The sequence below is a fragment of the Eucyclogobius newberryi genome, unplaced genomic scaffold (assembly GCF_026437365.1).
Source record: "Eucyclogobius newberryi isolate DKJ021-1_F unplaced genomic scaffold, fEucNew1.0.hap1 SCAF_6, whole genome shotgun sequence".
Taxonomy (NCBI): Eukaryota; Metazoa; Chordata; class Actinopteri; order Gobiiformes; family Gobiidae; genus Eucyclogobius; species Eucyclogobius newberryi.
The window spans coordinates 5,710,722-5,727,972 of record NW_027316278.1 but is presented as its reverse complement, the minus strand read 5'-3'; the positions used below and the strand labels follow the sequence as shown (position 1 = coordinate 5,727,972).

At 48.2% G+C, this 17,251-nt stretch overlaps 1 pseudogene; it reads left to right on the top strand.

Moving 5' to 3' along the window:
• The first annotated feature begins 17,171 nt into the window (after positions 1 to 17,171).
• The window catches only part of LOC140347540 (zinc-binding protein A33-like), a 1,377-nt pseudogene continuing 1,297 nt past the window's right edge, over positions 17,172 to 17,251 (top strand).

Here is a 17,251-nt window from a genome sequence, read left to right as displayed (position 1 = left end):
GTTTAAAGGACCACTGGGTTAGAGGACCACTGGTTTAGAGGACCTCTGGGTTAGAGGACCACTGGTTTAGAGGACCCCTGGGTTAGAGGACCCCTGGTTTAGAGGATCCCTGGGTTAGAGGACCACTGGTTTAGAGGACCACTGGTTTAGAGGACCACTGGTTTAGAGGACCCCTGGGTTAGAGGACCCCTGGTTTAGAGGATCCCTGGGTTAGAGGACCACTGGTTTAGAGGACCACTGGTTTAGAGGACCCCTGGTTTAGAGGACCTCTGGGTTAGAGGACCACTGGTTTAGAGGACCCCTGGGTTAGAGGACCCCTGGTTTAGAGGATCCCTGGGTTAGAGGACCACTGGTTTAGAGGACCCCTGGGTTAGAGGACCTCTGGTTTAGAGGACCCCTGGTTTAGAGGACCCCTGGTTTAGAGGACCCCTGGGTTAGAGGACCACTGGTTTAGAGGACCTCTGGGTTAGAGGACCACTGGTTTAGAGGACCCCTGGGTTAGAGGACCCCTGGTTTAGAGGATCCCTGGGTTAGAGGACCACTGGTTTAGAGGACCACTGGTTTAGAGGACCCCTGGGTTAGAGGACCCCTGGTTTAGAGGATCCCTGGGTTAGAGGACCACTGGTTTAGAGGACCCCTGGTTTAGAGGACCCCTGGTTTAACCCGATGGATCATTTCGCCTCTGCTGTTTGGACACGGGCGTCGTCCCGCTCGAGTCCATTACCGTGTTTACAGACTGGATTTGGTTAGCGCGGCCCCTGACGTGTGGCCCCTGACGTGTGGCCCCTGACGTGTGGCCCCTGACGTGTGGCCCCTGACGTGTGGCCTCGTCGTCGCCTGCGCAAAATGAAAGTGATATTTCTGAACTGGGCATTCGGGATGAGACAGAAACACACGACTAATATCGTGTATAATGTGATTGCGCTGCACGTGCGGCGGCGGCGGCGGCGTGTCCCCGCTCGCCATGATAGCGCTTTACACCAGCACGTTTTGATTATCATTTTGTCTTTGGGCGATTTGGACCGGGATAAAAACACTTAAATCAACTGTAATTCCATATTGCTCCCACCAGATTGCCTCAAAATGTGTCCGTGTGATGGTTTTAGAAAATAAACGTAACTCTGACACAGATCTGCCAGAGCGCTCTGCATTATTCAGCACACTCACACATTCACGGTACATACATGAACAATGACAATGACACGCCCTTTTCATCTGAAGTCAGTTTGAAACAAAATAATAACAATAGTTAAAGATGGAATAAAAACCTGTTTCTCTACGTCCACAGGGCTCAGACTAATCTCATTAAGACCGTTTTATTATTTATATCCAATATTCACACCTCACAATGTTCTATTCCACAGAAATCTGTGGTTTAACTGAAGTAAATCAAAAATAAATCGAGTTTGCTCCGTCACATAAAAACAGGACTAAAGCAAAGACCAACTGGAATAACCAAGCAATGTGGTCCGGCCCATGGCCCGTTTCACCCTGATGGGCCGGACAATATTGCTTAGTGACCCGGATTTGGCGACTTTTGATGTCACAAATCAAAGTGAAACCGAAGTGTTTTTGTGAGGCTCAGAGAAGGAGCAGGGAAGACAAGCTCGTAAACGCTCTTGATGAAGCTAAATCCGGCTCGAGCTCCAGGGGGACAAAGCTCTAACATGGGACAAGCTCTAATAAGGACATTTTGCATAATAAGTCACGTGTCTGTTAAAGGGGCTGTATGTGATTTTTTATTTGACTTATTCCGCCCCGCCCACTTTTGCCTCTTTTGTCCGTGTATCAGCACTTGAGCTGTAATGGCACCTCTGGTCCAGCGGGAGCGCTGTTCACTCCACTGTTCAGTGGAGAACGTGGGAAAAGTCTCGCCCCAGAAACATGCTCTAAAGTCCATCGATCTGTGACTGACTCTGAAGTGAAGGACTCTGGGAAGGCTCTAGCCGTTAGCCGTAAGCAGCTCTTTGCTAACGACCAGAAGGAGGACTACATCGGGTGCGGCGCTCAAGCTTCCGGAATAAGGTGAATAAAGTCAGATACGAGTGGAAAATACATTCAGTGCGCAACTAATTATACAGTGTTTTATTCTGTGCCCCGTTAGCATGCTAGTTGTTGTTAGCTTTACTGTGACGGCAAATCTCCCTCTGGCCTCTGAAATCTGTGAAAAGCATTTACAAACTCGCGGTGAATACTGAGGAGGACTTGAGTTCAGAACATGCTTTTGTAGTGGTAGATTAGTTCAAACAAATGAATGAGACTTCTTTCTTGATCATCGGGGGTTTTCTGATCATTTATCTTGAACTTTGGACTAAATGTGACATTTGTTTTGTTCTTTCTTAAGTTCAAAAAGATTAGTTTAGCAGGTTTTTTAAAAGCATTAACCTGATTGTACTTCATTCAGAGTCTTTCAGTTTAAACCACTTGTGTCTCATGTGGGTGCAGTACCTGAGCCTGGGACATGGGGGCGCACCACCTCCCAGAGCTGGCAGATCTCTCAAACTGACTGGGGATGTCGTACTGGCCCGGCCCTGGAACGCCCTGGCAGAGAGGAGGACACAGAGGAGGGCACAGAGGAGGACACAGAGGAGGGCACAGAGGAGGGCAGAGAGGAGGACACAGAGGAGAGAAGGGAGGAGGGCAGAGAGGAGGACAGAGAGGAGGGCAGAGAGGAGGACAGAGAGGAGGACACAGAGGAGGACACAGAGGAGGGCAGAGAGGAGAGAAGGGAGGAGGGCAGAGAGGAGGACACAGAGGAGGGCAGAGAGGAGGGCACGGAGGAGGGCAGAGAGGAGGACACAGAGGAGGGCAGAGAGGAGGACACAGAGGAGGGCAGAGAGGAGGACACAGAGGAGGACACAGAGGAGGACACAGAGGAGGGCAGAGAGGAGGACACAGAGGAGGACACAGAGGAGGACACAGAGGAGGGCAGAGAGGAGGACACAGAGGAGGACACAGAGGAGGGCAGAGAGGAGGGCAGAGAGGAGGGCAAAAAACAACAAAGTTAGAACAGCAATTAACAAGTCAAAGATGTAAAAGTATGGTTTGACTTTAAAGTCTTGTGCAGGACATACTGTGTTTCCCATAACTGTTACCGAGCAACCAAGCTGTAAACAAGAGCCAAATAATCGGTTTTGTTTTTATTGAATGTCTAAACTGTCATAGAAACATGTTCATCAGCTCCACTGTCGCGTTGTGTTGTTTCCGTGCACACTGCTCACACATGTTCTGTTCTCACCACACTGCTCATACATGTTCTGTTCTCACCACACTGCTCAAACATGTTCTGTTCTCACCACACTGCTCATACATGTTCTGTTCTCACCACACTGCTCATACATGTTCTGTTCTCACCACACTGCTCACACATGTTCTGTTCTCACCACACTGCTCATACATGCTCTGTTCTCACCACACTGCTCATACATGCTCTGTTCTCACCACACTGCTCATACATGTTCTGTTCTCACCACACTGCTCATACATGTTCTGTTCTCACCACACTGCTCATACATGTTCTGCTCTCACCACACTGCTCATACATGTTCTGCTTTCACCACACAGCTCATACATGTTCTGCTCTTACCACACTGCTCATACATGTTCTGCTCTCACCACACTGCTCATACATGTTCTGCTCTCACCACACTGCTCATACATGTTCTGTTCTCACCACACGGCTCATACATGTTCTGTTCTCACCACACGGCTCATACATGTTCTGCTCTTACCACACTGCTCATACATGTTCTGCTCTCACCACACTGCTCATACATGTTCTGCTCTCACCACACTGCTCATACATGTTCTGCTCTCACCACACTGCTCATACATGTTCTGTTCTCACCACACTGCTCACACATGTTCTGTTCTCACCACACTGCTCACACATGTTCTGTTCTCACCACACTGCTCATACATGTTCTGTTCTCACCACACGGCTCATACATGTTCTGCTCTCACCACACTGCTTATACATGTTCTGCTTTCACCACACAGCTCATACATGTTCTGCTCTTACCACACTGCTCATACATGTTCTGCTCTCACCACACTGCTCATACATGTTCTGTTCTCACCACACGGCTCATACATGTTCTGCTCTTACCACACTGCTCATACATGTTCTGCTCTTACCACACTGCTCATACATGTTCTGTTCTCACCACACTGCTCATACATGTTCTGTTCTCACCACACTGCTCATACATGTTCTGCTCTCACCACACTGCTCATACATGTTCTGCTCTTACCACACTGCTCATACATGTTCTGCTCTTACCACACTGCTCATACATGTTCTGCTCTTACCACACTGCTCTTACATGTTCTGTTCTCACCACACGGCTCATACGTGTTCTGCTCTCACCACACTGCAGCTCAGTGCATCTCCAGTAAAACACGACAAATTGTAGAAAATCTTGCTCATACATTTCCCCCCGAGTGTCAGGGTCAAAATTGCATTCTAACTTATCGCACAGTGCTGTGAGTCGCTGGGCTGTGGTAAAAGTACCGGATGCCCCGCAGCACAGCACAGCTCCAGTCCAGGCTGATTGTTATTCATGAGAATCCAATGTAATGTCCTCCTTCGGAAAACACTGCTGTCCCCCGACTCCAAATCCTGCAGCGTAAGTCAAACTGGAGGAGTTTGCGCGTATGGAACACTTAGGGGTTTATCATGTCAAATCTACATCAGTCCCACATTTTTCTGCTCTTCACAAACCGAGCTGATGCCACGGGTCCCAGAGGAGCAGAGAAAACGATTTGGTAGTCAGTAGACATCTCAAAACATACAGTATCCACGCGTACAGGGGCTGACGGAATTGGGACCTGTACAAACTCAATCGCCTTCTTCTGTTCTTATATTGATGTGGATTTGAGCCAATACGAAGTGTGCACGTGCGAATCACCTTAACGCCCGCTCCCTGTGCCGTCAGTATGCGTGTGTGCATCTGTACATTGACCACAAATCTATTTGATTGGATTCAAAGACGAAAGGTACTTTTATGAATAAGCCACTTCATCTGTAAAAATTACCAAAATGAACATATTTAGGACGCAAATCTGAAAAATGAGACAGAGTGAGGTTTTGTCGACATATCATAAACATATTTAGTATTTAAGTAAACTAGATTTTAGTTTAAATTGGTGTAAACTTTTTGAAATGGTGCATATTTGATGTCAAAACATGAATAAATCAGGCTTGGAAATAAATATCAACAAATCTATGTGTACGATCCGTCAAAATCTTGTTAAATACACGGTTGTAGAGTTAATGGAGTGTAGGAGCTGCTTTAAGGGCTGATGTTTATGTGCCTTTATGATAAAACAGCTTCTGAAGTTACAATGTCCCATATAAATCTATGGATGCAGTAGATTCATGGACTAACACTAACACCAATACTAACACATGGCTTGTGTTGCACTGCCCCCTGTAGGCAACACTGGGATTAACAGACCACATCAATGCACAGAAGGACATTAAAACAATGCCACATTCCAGATTTAAAATACAAATGTGCTTTCTCTCATTTACAGCACATTTGTGTTCTATAATTTAAGAAAACTCAACTCTATTTAAAGAGCAATTCTCTCATTTCCTCCTGTCATCTTGTTCTCTGCAAACCAGTTCCCTTGAGGACAAGTACTCAACTACAACAATTCTACTACTAGAAGAAATGATTGAAATAGGAATATGTAAAAGCAGAGATAATCAAGGTGTGGGTTTGGCCAATTACTCAAAATTCATGTCTGAAGTCACTTTAACTAATCTAAATATTAGTGTTGGTATGATATTAAATGGTAAATATAATAGCGTAGCTTTAAACATGAAGGTGTTAAAATAATAATAGGAAGAGTGAACTAACAATGCTTTTTTTAATGAAATATGAGGCGGACTGAAACTGCTTCGCCCTGCTGCTGATATTTGTCTATAATACCCACAAACCGGGAGGGTTGCTTCAGGAGCTACACCGCTCGACCCCCGGGGGGCACTGCTTTTAACAACTTTACTGGGCACTAAAAAAAACACACGAATAATTTTCTTTTTCATATTTTGAATACCTAAAGAAGCGATTCACCGACTCGATTGTGCTTCATACAGACCAATCTCAATTCTGAATGTGAACTATTGTATATAGACCTCAATTATGTCCAAAATAATGGAACAAATACTCCCAAATTTCATTGACAATGATAGGACAGAATGTATTACCAAACGACAAACGTAAGATAACATAAGACGATCCTTACACATACTAAACCATATAGTAGAAAAAGCTTCAGTTGTAGTCATCTGGACTCAGTTTGAAAGAATAGACGTTTCGACTCTCATCCAAGAGTCATTGTCAATAACAGAATTTAGGTCGAGAACTCCGATATTAATACTGTACTGTGGTAAGACCCGCCCATTGGGAGGAGCCTTCCTGAAGTAGAAAGAGTTGTTTGTTTCAACAGAAACTCCCCCTTGTATCTACCGAGCCTATTCAGAATCTTAATGGGCTATTAGAATCCTCTTTGTCTTTGTGAGACCCTGGCTCAACCACCCTGAGTACCTGATTAGCATCTGAATGTCCTCTACCTTTCCAGGGGTTCAGTAACCCATTATAAATAACAGGAAGATTAAACCTTAGCCCTCCATTTCTGTTTAAAGAAGGTCTTACTTTTTTAACAAAAATAGCTTCCTTGACTCCTCTTTCAAACCATCTTTTCTCCTGCTTAAAACCTTCACCTCACCGTCTTCAAACGAGTGATTAGGAGAATCGCTTGGCCTTTCTTGATTGTTCCACGATCAGAGGAGAGGACGGGAAACTCCAAATAGAAGTATATAGGAAACCTACACACACGGACCAGTATCTGCTCTTTGGTTCCAACCACCCACTACAGCACAAGCTGGGGGTGATCAGAACCTTACAACACAGAGCTCAAGGTGTGCCCACCAGCTCAGAGGGCAAGAAGAAAGAGGAAAAACATGTCCGCAATGCCCTCTCAGCCTGTGGTTACCCCGCTTGGGCTCTCAACAGAGTGAAGAGAACCAAGAAGCAGGACAAAAGGGAAACTGAACAGAGAAGGAAGGGTGTTTCTATCCCTTATGTGTCTGGCCTGTCGGAAAAACTGCAGAGAATTTTTAGACAACACGAAGTCCCTGTTTATTTTAAACCAGGCAACACTTTAAGACAAAAACTGGTTCACCCTAAGGACAAGTTGCCGACTCAAAAACAGAGCAATGTAGTTTATTCGATCCAATGCAGTGAAGAAAGCTGTAAAGAACGTTACATAGGTGAGACGAAACAGCCTCTACACAAGAGGCTTTATCAGCACAGAAGAAATACAAGTTCAGGACCTCAGAGTGCCGTGCATCTCCATCTTGAAGCCTCTAATCACTCGTTTGAAGACGGTGAGGTGAAGGTTTTAAGCAGGAGAAAAGATGGTTTGAAAGAGGAGTTAAGGAAGCTATTTTTGTTAAAAAAAGAAGACCTTCTTTAAACAGAAATGGAGGGCTAAGGTTTAATCTTCCTGTTATTTATAATGGGTTACTGAACCCCTGGAAAGGTAGAGGACCAGGACAAGGACATTCAGATGCTAATCAGGTACTCAGGGTGGTTGAGCCAGGGTCTCACAAAGACAAAGAGGATTCTAACAGCCCATTAAGATTCTGAATAGGCTCGGTAGATACAAGGAGGGAGTTTCTGTTGAAACAAACAACTCTTTCTACTTCAGGAAGGCGCCTCCCAATGGGTGGGTCTTACCACAGAACAGTATTAATATCGGAGTTCTCGATCTAAATTCTGTTATTGACAATGACTCTTGGATGAGAGTCGAAACGTCTATTTTTTCAAACTGAGTCCAGATGACTACAACTGAAGCTTTTTCTACTATGGAACACGCCTGGACGAATGAGGGATTACACCGACAATAAACCATATAAAAAAGAAACAAAACAAAGCTGTAATAATAAGTCTAAACGCAGAGAAAGATTTTGATTCTGTTGCTGGCCCCATTTATTAAAGATGACTTAATAATAAAAAATATTGGGGCTCTTTACCACATCAAGAATCAAAATTAACGGTCAGTTGACAGACTCACTGTCTTTTAAGACGGGCGAGGCAGGGCTGTGCTTGGTCACCCCTGTTGTTCGCTTTGTCCTTGGAACCATTAGCTCAATATATTAGACAATCGGAAACAATTCGTAGTGTCTCAATTGATGGGACAGAACATAAAGTTGACTGCTACTCAGATGATGTCCTACTATATTTGAGCAAACCAGAAATGTCCACACTCAATGTGATCTACTTCCATCATGATACTGGCCCAACGTCTGGATACAAACTGACTGTACAGAAAACTGAAGGTCTCTCTTACTGGCGACCACCGAGAGCTGTCCTGAGAACTGAAATCAACAATTGTATACTATGTACTTGGGCCTCAAAACTCCTGCCATGGACACAAGAAATGGATACTTTTGGAATGTACTTTTGGCTGCAAATGACGCAAACGTCACCAACGACCAAGGACCGACATAGGAACAGACATCAGGCAAATGGAAAAAATTGCATTCAGACTTAAATTCAAAACCTTTATGGATATATTGTGCCATTCTTATTAATATTCTTTTTTTTTTGTATATCTTTTAAAAATTGAAAAAAATCAATTAAAACATAAATATGCATATGAAAAACATGAGATGCAGATGTGTTCAGCAGAGTTCTCAGCTTAAACAGGCCCTGAAGCAGAGAAGAAACGCCGTCGGCGAAAAAGACAAAAAATTACAAAACTTTTCAAACTATGAGCAAAACAATTGCAAAGTGGAAATGAAAAGTCAAACAGGGATCAGAGCCGAGGGCTTCTCCTCCTCCTGTAGAGGGCAGTGTGTCTCACCTCCTCCTCCTCCTGTAGAGGGCAGTGTGTCTCACCTCCTCCCCCTCCTGTAGAGGGCAGTGTGTCTCACCTCCTCCTCCTCCTGTAGAGGGCAGTGTGTCTCACCTCCTCCTCCTCCTGTAGGGGGCAGTGTGTCTCACCTCCTCCTCCTCCTGTAGGGGGCAGTGTGTCTCACCTCCTCCTCCTCCTGTAGGGGGCAGTGTGTCTCACCTCCTCCTCCTGTAGGGGGCAGTGTGTCTCACCTCCTCCTCCTGTAGGGGGCAGTGTGTCTGACCTCCTCCTCCTGTAGAGGGCAGTGTGTCTCACCTCCTCCTCCTGAAGGGGGCAGTGTGTCTCACCTCCTCCTCCTCCTGTAGGGGGCAGTGTGTCTCACCTCCTCCTCCTCCTGTAGGGGGCAGTGTGTCTCACCTCCTCCTCCTCCTGTAGGGGGCAGTGTGTCTCACCTCCTCCTCCTCCTGTAGGGGGCAGTGTGTCTCACCTCCTCCTCCTCCTGTAGGGGGCAGTGTGTCTCACCTCCTCCTCCTCCTGTAGGGGGCAGTGTGTCTCACCTCCTCACCTCCTCCTCCTCCTGTAGGGGGCAGTGTGTCTCACCTCCTCCTCCTCCTGTAGGGGGCAGTGTGTCTCACCTCCTCCTCCTCCTGTAGGGGGCAGTGTGTCTCACCTCCTCACCTCCTCCTCCTCCTGTAGGGGGCAGTGTGTCTCACCTCCTCCTCCTCCTGTAGGGGGCAGTGTGTCTCACCTCCTCCTCCTCCTGTAGGGGGCAGTGTGTCTCACCTCCTCACCTCCTCCTCCTCCTGTAGGGGGCAGTGTGTCTCACCTCCTCACCTCCTCCTCCTCCTGTAGGGGGCAGTGTGTCTCACCTCCTCCTCCTCCTGTAGGGGGCAGTGTGTCTCACCTCCTCCTCCTCCTCCTGTAGAGGGCAGTGTGTCTCACCTCCTCCTCCTCCTGTAGGGGGCAGTGTGTCTCACCTCCTCCTCCTCCTGTAGGGGGCAGTGTGTCTCACCTCCTCCTCCTCCTGTAGGGGGCAGTGTGTCTCACCTCCTCCTCCTGTAGGGGGCAGTGTGTCTCACCTCCTCCTCCTGTAGGGGGCAGTGTGTCTGACCTCCTCCTCCTGTAGAGGGCAGTGTGTCTCACCTCCTCCTCCTCCTGTAGGGGGCAGTGTGTCTCACCTCCTCCTCCTGTAGGGGGCAGTGTGTCTCACCTCCTCCTCCTCCTGTAGGGGGCAGTGTGTCTCACCTCCTCCTCCTGAAGGGGGCAGTGTGTCTCACCTCCTCCTCCTCCTGTAGGGGGCAGTGTGTCTCACCTCCTCCTCCTCCTGTAGGGGGCAGTGTGTCTCACCTCCTCCTCCTCCTGTAGGGGGCAGTGTGTCTCACCTCCTCCTCCTCCTGTAGGGGGCAGTGTGTCTCACCTCCTCCTCCTCCTGTAGGGGGCAGTGTGTCTCACCTCCTCCTCCTCCTGTAGGGGGCAGTGTGTCTCACCTCCTCACCTCCTCCTCCTCCTGTAGGGGGCAGTGTGTCTCACCTCCTCCTCCTCCTGTAGGGGGCAGTGTGTCTCACCTTCTCCTCCTCCTGTAGGGGGCAGTGTGTCTCACCTCCTCCTCCTCCTGTAGGGGGCAGTGTGTCTCACCTCCTCACCTCCTCCTCCTCCTGTAGGGGGCAGTGTGTCTCACCTCCTCCTCCTCCTGTAGGGGGCAGTGTGTCTCACCTTCTCCTCCTCCTGTAGGGGGCAGTGTGTCTCACCTCCTCCTCCTCCTGTAGGGGGCAGTGTGTCTCACTTCCTCCTCCTGTAGGGGGCAGTGTGTCTCACCTCCTCCTCCTGTAGGGGGCAGTGTGTCTCACCTCCTCCTCCTCCTGTAGGGGGCAGTGTGTCTCACCTTCTTCTCCTCCTGTAGGAGCAGCTGCTCGAGGTATCGGGGGATCAGGAGCTCGGCGCGGGGCCTCTGCTCCTTCTTCAGGTTCACATTCTCGTAGTGAGTCTCTTCCACGCTGCACACGACACAAACCAAGAGACGACAAGGAGTGAAAAGACAGGCTCCTGACCCCGACATCTAGAGAACTACGGACAGGAAACGAGAGCTGGTTTGAGAAACAATCCATGGAATCATACGTCTCTTCCCTTTCCCTCGATGCCGTGAGCTCAGCCCTGTTCCTGTGCAGCACGTTTTACTTTCTCCTTCACCGCAAGCAAAGGATTCAGCTTTTGTGAGGCTGTCGAGTCACAGTAGATGCCGCGTCGAGTCTGTGCGGATACAGTGATCCCTCGCTATAACGCGGTTCACTTTTCACGGTCTCGCTGCTTCACGGATTTTCATCATGCATTGTGTTCTGCATTCTGATTGGCTAAACAGTCTCTCCGCGTCTTCTCTACCCGTGTCAATAACGTTATGGATTCATATGTACACGTACGTAAAACCGCTTGCCAAATTGAAGTTTGCGAGGCCGGTGAGAGCGGTGAGAGTACAGTACAAACGTTTATATAGTACTTTTATTTGTTAAATAAATGCTTGGGCCTGTAAAAAGGTTTTGTTCCTTGCTTTCAATGTTTTATGGAGTATTTCATTGTATAATAACTGTAAAAAAATAAACGTTTCTACTTCGCGGATTTCGACTCCCGCGGGTTCTTCTTGGAACGTAACCCCCGCGATAAACGAGGGATCGCTGTATATCTGACTCTTTTACGCAGGCGGTAAAAGCGAGTGAGGTCCACTGACGATGTTACAAACGGAGCGAGACCTTTGGGACCGAGCTCGGGGCCGCGGCCTGGAGAAGATCGTGGACCGAGGCCTGGCTCTCATCATTTATTATCGCCGATCCGTTCCACTCTGTTGCTGACCACTTCCTCTTCGAGACCCCCAGGCTTTGAGCTACCGCTGCTCAGTGTGATCCGCGGCCCTCGGGAGCCATGTGTTCGGGCGGTGACACTATAAAGCCGTAAGAGAAGCAGGCCGCTCCGGACCCCTGACCTCTGACCCTGGACACTGCTGACCGTCCAAGCTCTTCTACGAACTCACCGAAACACAAGAAACTACAAGTCCTCAGTCCTCAGGCGACTCGAGGTGGATCGATATTGCTGCAGAGTTGATCTCGGTTGTCAAGACGATGAAATGTGAACTGTCTAGATTAGTATTTCAACACTTTGCGTCACGATATTTGTGAAGTTGTTGCACGGATTTCCGATTGATTTCAAGGTCAATGAGGGTCAAAATGAGTCAATTCTGCCCGGACAGTAGGGGGCAGCACTGTGCCAACTCATCAGAACGAGTTCATAATATGTGTCTTCCTTCATGACTCATTAAAACAGACCAACATGTTTGTATTTTATCTTGTAAGGGACATAGAAAATCAAAGAAAATGAGCTCTAAATCGTCTTTGAAATCGGTATTGGCGTGAATGTGACTGTGATGTCATACTTTAGCCTGGCGGGGTCTTGCGTACAAAAGGTGCTAACGTACGTGCTGCGCGACCACAACGCAGCCGCGGGGTTTCTCAGCGCATTGGTGGTCTCGAGACTAAACTTCATGACACCCTCGATTTCCCCCGATTGTCTGTTTTCTCTGTCATTTCTCGGTAGTTTCTCCCGGACCAAAGCCTCGAATCGGCGACGCACTTACACTTCGGGGTAGTAGTGTCCCGGGCCGGGCAAGTCGTCGTCCGCCGCCTCCTCGCTCCGCCCCCTCCGCCCTGTCATGTTCCCAAAGTGGACGCCTCTGTACTTCTGCGAAGACGGCTCTTCTGACTGCAACACAAGCGTTTCACATCATCGGAGCGGTTAGTTTGCTTTTTTATGAATAAAGATGGAACACACGACGTTTTCAAGCTGTGAAATTGTGTTTAAACGATGCAAAAATGTAGGATTTGGGGCAAAAAAGCATCTGTAGATAAACAAGTCTGCAAGTATTCACCTAAAACTTGCCAAAATCATCATCAAATCATCATAATTTGTGACGTTCAAGGCGGCTAGGACCCTAGCACATTCTAACGACCGAAGCTCCTCTGTGTTTTTAAAGACCATTCACCTCTACGTGAAAGTGTTGACTTCAAGAATCCAGATCCCCAGTTGTCACAAACGCTCAAAAGTCTCCGTTTATCACACCTTAGGAAAAGGTGTTTGTTCTCATTTTGTTCCTTTTCACACGTTCACATTCACATTATGCTAATTCCGGTCTGCTTCTCGTTACATAACACGTCTGCTCAGCGTGTGCTCAAAGACAACTTCACCGCTCTGTAATATATATATATGTGTGTGTTTGCCTTCTCCGAGTCCTCGCCGCGCTTTGGACCAAAACAAAGCGTTGAAATGGGAGAGTTTTAGTGAAGGAGGTCGCGGCTCTGACAGCGCCTTAATTCAGCGGTGCACTTTTGAACCGTTCGCCGCGCAGTGGTGAGGCGCTGGGATTTAGACAGGGTCAAAGACGGAGCCAACTTTGCAAGAGAGAGAAAAGAAGAGACATTTTGTCAAAGCGCCGTGAGCTGCGAGGTAGAGTCCAGGCCAAAGGAGTTTATACAGCGAGAGAAGCAAACAAACTTTACTTTTGTTCTTCCATTTCACACGACACAATAAATGTATAATAATGCTGTTTTTAACAGTGACTCTGGTGGTTAGAGCCCAAATAAGGTGTTTTATTCTTAGCAAAGCAGGGCGTGGGGGCAGGTGTGCTAATGTCTGCGATAAACTCTGCTCTAGGTTTTTAAAGTTGTGAAAAGTGTGAAATGTATAAAACTCACCACTTTATTAAAGTGAGGAATAGAAGTACAAATTAAGTTCTGTTTTCTTGTTTTAAGGCCGTAAGCATCAGGTGCCTTTAACCTTGGCTAACATGCTAATACAAGCGCACAGATGAACACAATTTGAGTTTGGTGATGATTTATAGCCTTTAAAACAGTGAAACCTCCAGATCTCAAGAGAGTTTTTGTGAGGCTCAAAGAAGAAGCTGCGAAGACGAGCTCGTAAACAAGTGTGAGTGAAGCTCCAGCGTGTGTGTAACGAGGGAACAAAACATGCTCAAAATAAGTACATTTAGCAAAACATCGTGTGAAATGTGAGAATATTAGAGCTCTTCTCAGCTCAGCAGAGGTGGAAGGTACTCAAGTACATTTACTTTTTAATAACGTAAGTAGACACCATACTTACGCGAGTAATATATTTGACAGTGTTACAATACTCTTACTCAAGTAAAGGTTTTACTTTTCCCGCTGTGATTACAATAAATGGAAATTGCCGTTTCTATGATCTGAGGTCCAGGGCTCAGCTCAGACCAGTTATTGTGGATCAACATTTGTGCTTGTGATTTGTAGCACATGTAGATCCCTCTGAAAATATTGAAAACAGTGGACAATATTTCCGGAATTCTGGTGCATTTTAAGAGCTCTTGGGCAACTTTATTTTTAATAAACAAATGTGTCACACAAAAGCTAGATATTTGTTTATATTATTCTAACTAATAACTGAGGTCTATAATGGTATAGTCAGAGCACTTCTGATGAAGCTGCTACTATACTCCTCAACTCATGCAAGTCCCGTGCATACTTAGTAGTAGTGGTAGAACGGGTGAATCCCGCGCAAAATCGCGCACAAGCCGTCATCCCATGTAAAGCTCTCGTTTGCGCTAAGAAGCTCTCTAATGCGTTCCCCAACTCATGAATGTTACGTGCATAAAAGCATGTAATGCAAAAAATATTATTATTATTTTATAGAGGGCCAATAACATTACGTGGACGACCTGCACATCCCAGAGTCCTGGAGACGTACAGGTCCTGCAGAGATTGAAGTCTGCAGCCGATCACCTTCTCAGCAGAGGGCGCTGTAGTCTATGTTTGTCCCTGGCTGTGGCTCAAGCGTACCACACGGTGATGGAGGAGGTGATGGAGGAGGTGAGGATGGACTCAATGATGGCCGTGTAGAATTGCTCCATCATCAGCTTGGCTGTCCTCAGCTGCAGCAGGAAGTACTTCCTCTGCTGGGCCTTCTTGATGAGGGAGCTGATGGTGGGCCCCCACTTGAGATCCTGGTGATGGTGGTGCAGAGAAAGGTGGAGGGAGTCCACAGTGGTGATGGGGGAGTCTGTGATAGTGAGGGGGGGCTGTGACTTTCCTGAAGTCCACGATCATCCCCACTGTTTTTGGGCATTGAACTCCAGGTTGTTACCACTGCACCAGGACACCAACCGGTCCACCTCCTGTAGACAGACTCATCTCCATCCGAGATGAGCCCGATGAGGGTGGTGTCGTCCACAAACTTGATCAGTTTTACGGAGGCGTGGCTGGAGATGCAGCAGTTTGTGTACAAGGAGAAGAGCAGGGGAGAAAGTACACAGGCCTGTGGAGCTCCTGTGCTGATAGTCTGAGTGTTTGAGATATTCTTCTCCAGCTGCACGCACTGCCTCTGATCAGTTAGGAAGTCAGTGCTCCCCCTGCAGGTGGAGTCAGTGCTCCCCCTGCAGGTGGAGTCAGGCATGTTGAGCTGGAAGAGCTTCTCCTAGAGCAGAGCAGGAGGTGGTGCTGATCCTGGTGTAGGTTCCCGGGGAGTCCAGGTGCTGCAGGTGAAGTGGAGAGCCAGGTTGATAGCGTCGTCCACAGACCTGTTGGCTCTGTAGGCGAACTGCAGGGGGTCGAGCAGGGGGTCCAGCAGGGGGTCCAACAGGGGGTCCAACAGGGGGTCCAGCAGGGGGTCCAGCAGAGGGTCCAGCAGGGGGTCCAGCAAGGGGGGAGGTGTAGGTCTTGAGGTGGGGAAGAACCAGGCGCTCAAATGACTTCATGACTACAGACGACAGCGCCACAGGTCTGTGGTCATTAACTCCAGTGATCCGGGGCTTCTTGAGGAAAGGGGCCATGATGGACGACTTGAAGCAGGCTGGGACATGGCATGACTCGAGGGAGGTGTTTAAAATGCCACTAAAGACAGGGGCCAGCTCGCCTGCACAGTGTCTTACGTTTCACCGGACCAGAGTGACACGATCTGGTCCAGCAGCTTTTCATGGGTTGGATTTACCAAATATTCTGCTTATATCCTGTTCCTGAACCATGAGAGGGGTGGGGGAGGTGGGGGGGGGACCGGGATTGGGTTGGCAGAGGTGGCCACATTGGGGGAGGGGGTGTCAAATCTACAATAGAAGGAATTCAGTTGCTGGGCCAGTTTTCTGTTGTCTGCGGAAGGGGGGCTCTGAGCTTGTAGTTGGTGAGATGCCGGAACCCACTCCACACAGAGGTGGGGCCACGCCACACAGAGGCGGGGTTGTGTATTGTATTGAGATCTAGCTCCCTGTAGGTATGACGCGTCCCTGTAGATATGACGCGTCCCTGTAGGGATCACATTGTAGGGATGACGCGTCCCTGTAGGTATGACGCGTCCCTGTAGGGATGACGTTGTAGGGATGACGCGTCCCTGTAGATATGACGCGTCCCTGTAGGTATGACGCGTCCCTGTATGACGCGTCCCTGTAGATATGACGCGTCCCTGTAGGTATGACGCGTCCCTGTATGACGCGTCCCTGTATGACGCGTCCCTGTAGGTATGACGCGTCCCTGTATGACGCGTCCCTGTATGACGCGTCCCTGTAGGTATGACGCGTCCCTGTAGATATGACGCGTCCCTGTAGGTATGACGCGTCCCTGTATGACGCGTCCCTGTAGATATGACGCGTCCCTGTAGGTATGACGCGTCCCTGTATGACGCGTCCCTGTATGACGCGTCCCTGTAGGTATGACGCGTCCCTGTATGACGCGTCCCTGTATGACGCGTCCCTGTAGGTATGACGCGTCCCTGTAGATATGACGCGTCCCTGTAGGTATGACGCGTCCCTGTAGTAATCCGTCTGCAGATCCGAGGAAAGGGAGGGATGTTGTTCTATCGCTAATCAAAAAACTACTTTGGGCACATATATGAGAAACCAATAGCACTGTTAGAAGGTTAAAAGCTCTGAAAAGTCGAGTTTGCATGATATGGGACCTTGCATTTGCATTTTTTGTTTTGTGAAGCACTTTGAATTGCCTCCAAACATGCTTGCCTTCTCTAATCAGTAGAATTAGTAGTACCAGAGGCAGACATTCCGTAAAATTCTGTAGAACTGATTACAGCCAGTGAACATCCCTACAGCTCCCCCTGCTGCTGCTGCTGCTGCTGCTGCTGCTGCTGCTGCTGCTGCTGTTGCTGCTGCTGCTGCTGCTGTTGCCGCTGCTGCTGCTGCTGCTGCTTACTCGGGTGTGAACGACTCAAGAAAGTGAAAGAGTTGAGTCAGTCTGCAGCAGGGCGTTGCACACAGAGGACACAGATCCGTGAGTCTTGTGATTTTTGTTGAAATGGAGCAGATCTCTGCAATGGAGGACTACCTGACCTGTCTTATGTGTCTGGAGACCTTTAAAGAGCCAGTGTCTCTGGG